The following is a 2,915-nucleotide window of genomic DNA, read 5'->3' as shown; positions in this document are numbered from 1 at the left end:
GCAGGGTGTTGTTTGGGGATTTTGGGGGAATTATTAAATGGAGTGGGGTTAATGGACGTTGGAGGGGGTGGGGTTGTAGAACATACTTTTGTTAGACGTGGATATGCGGCAAGACTGGATCGATTGTATGTGCCCCGAACAGTAATAGTGAGCAGAGTGCGTGTGGTGGACGCGGTTTTTTCGGATCACAGAGGAGTAATGGTGGACCTAGAATGGGAGGGATTGCCTAGAAGGGGTCAAGGTTATTGGAAGTTAAATGTGAAGCTTTTGCAGGGTGAGGAATGTCGTCAGTCTTTTGCGCAATTGTGGGAACGGTTGGTGGATGAGGCGCCGGGGGATGATGAACTGGTAAATTGGTGGGATTCGGTGGCTAAAAATCGTATCATAGAATATTATATTTGTCGTGGGAGGGAAGATAATCGGTTAAAGTATGGGTTTCAAAGATATCTTGAAGGGCAGCTGCGTGACTGTTATGCAAGAGGAGGAGCAAGCTATCCAGTGCAGGACATTGAGGGTTTAAAGGAGAGTATTAGGGTATTGCAAAACGAGCGTTTTGATGGTGTGCGAATTATGGGAGGATTGGAAGAAGTGCTATGGGGTGACCGGCCGTCGGCTTGCGTGTTAAGAGGCCAGAGAAAGAGGAGAGTGACGATGGAGATGATGGGGTTAAACGTACATGTAGGGATGGAAGGGTATAGAGCGGGTCAAGCATTGGTAACGACAGAGGGTATGAGTGGATATGTAGACGCTTGGTTTAAGTCATATACGCAAAGCGTGGGCTTCCGTGAGGTGGCATTGAGGGAAATGGGAGAGTATGTGCAGTGTGAGCTTGATGGTCAAGATCGGGTGACATTAGGTGGGCCGATTACGGAGTGTGAGATTTGGCAGGCGTTGTCAGGAGTGAGCTTAGGAAAAGCGCCGGGTATAGACGGACTGCCAAATGATTTCTACGTAAAGAATTGGGGGGTTCTGAGGTTTTTTTTAGTAAGGCTGTTTAACATACTTAAGGCGGCTGAGGTAATGGGAGAGCAGCAACGGACGGCCGTTGTGGTGTTGGTACCGAAAGGGGAGCAGTCAACGGTAATGGATTATCGGGCACTTTCGCTTATGTGTGGAGATTATAAGTTGTTTGCGAGAATATTAGGGAACAGAATCAAGAGGGTAATAGGCAAGGTAATTGATAGGGGGCAATATGGGGTGCCAGGAAGGTCGATGTATGAAGGGCATGGCATGATTCGAGAATTTATAGAGAAACAGGGGGAGTTGGGTGATGGAGGTGTATTGGCGTTAGATTGGAAGGCTGCTTATGATAGTGTAGAAAGGGAAGGGTTATGGAGGTTCATGCGTTGGCAAGGTTTTGGGGAAGAAATAATATCTTGGGCAAAATTATTGTATCAGGGGGCGTCGATGAGGGTGCAGGTTAACGGGAGGCTAGGAGTTAAAATACAGATGCGACGGGGACTGCGCCAAGGCTGCCCACTATCACAAATATTGTTTGCGTGTATACAGGATCCATTTTATAGGGCCATTCGGAGGTGTGTTGCGGGAGGTGGGGAGGGTACTGACCGGGGGGAGGGGGGGGCTGGTATCGTAGGTTATGTGGATGACACGACTGTTTTAGTGAGAGGTAATGGGGATTTGCTTAGGGTGGGTAAGGTGGTGGATGTGTTTGGGGAGGCTTCAGGTATGAAAATTAATGTTGAGAAGACTAAGTTTCTAGACCTAAGGGATAGTACAAATGGGGATGAGGTGGTAGGGGGTGGGTGGAAGGTGGTGGATCAACTAATGATATGTGGGATAATTTATGTGAGAAATACACGGGTGGCTCAAGAGGTGAATTCGGTGAGAATAGTGAATGGAGTATCGAAAAGACTTGGTGGTTTGAGGGCGGCGCAACTAACGCTGCATCAAAGAGTAATAGTGACGAACGTGCTATTGTACAGCAAGATATGGCATGTCGTTGTCATGTACCCGCTGATGAGACGTGAGGTGAAACGTTTACAACATGGGGTTTTTAGGTTTATATGGGGATCGGGCTGCGAATGGTTAAGTAGAGCGGTGTTAACACTTCCGGTCAGTCGGGGAGGGCTGGGACTTTTACCTCTGGAAAAAAGGATGATGAGCGTGTACCTAAAACGAAGTTATATAAGGGAGGGGTGCGGGAGGGGAGGTGGACTTGTGCGAGTACGTAAGGATATGCAACGGTGGTGGGGGGGGTAGGGATTTAATAATTGGTGAGGCCATGTTGAGGTTATTAATGACAGTGAGGGATCCGTCGTGTGTTAAATTGCGGGTCCTCGAAGGAGTGGAAGGTAGGTCAGTGGTGGCTGCTGTTGAAGGAGCATACCCTATGTATGCGTGGAACGAAATATGGACGCGTCTAAAACTATTACGTGTAAAACCGGGTGTTCGGGAGGTAATGTTTAGATTTTTACATGGGATTTTGCCGTCTGGGGTTGTCCTATTCAATAGGAGGATAAGGGAGGGAGGGGAATGTAGAGCGTGTGGAAGCATGGAGACAATTTTGCATGCGGTATATTTTTGTGACTGTATAGAAGTGGTGCGGGTCTGGTTAGGAAAGGTGTTCAGGTTAGTGGGTGGGGGAGGATTGCAGGTGTTGCGGGCTTTAAGTTTGGATATAGGTGGGGTGAGTAAGATGGTGGAGAATGCAGTGGCGTATTTGGTCACGGATTTTATATATACGTCATGGGCCATGAGGGAGGTGGGCGTGGATGAGAGGATAAAGGTGTTAGCTGCGACATTTTACAGAACTAAGTGTCGTAATAGGGAAATTTATGGATGGAGTTGGGAGAATGCTTTTACTGAGGGCTATCAGAGTTTTCGGTTGAGGGATTTATGGGATTTACGTGCAATGTAAGGGGTCGCGGCGGGCTGGCTTCACGATAAGGACAGTG

The sequence above is a fragment of the Cherax quadricarinatus genome, unplaced genomic scaffold (genome assembly GCF_038502225.1).
Source record: "Cherax quadricarinatus isolate ZL_2023a unplaced genomic scaffold, ASM3850222v1 Contig686, whole genome shotgun sequence".
In the NCBI taxonomy this organism is placed as follows: domain Eukaryota; kingdom Metazoa; phylum Arthropoda; class Malacostraca; order Decapoda; family Parastacidae; genus Cherax; species Cherax quadricarinatus.
The sequence above is the reverse complement of the archived record's forward strand: the minus strand, read 5'-3'. Positions refer to the sequence as shown.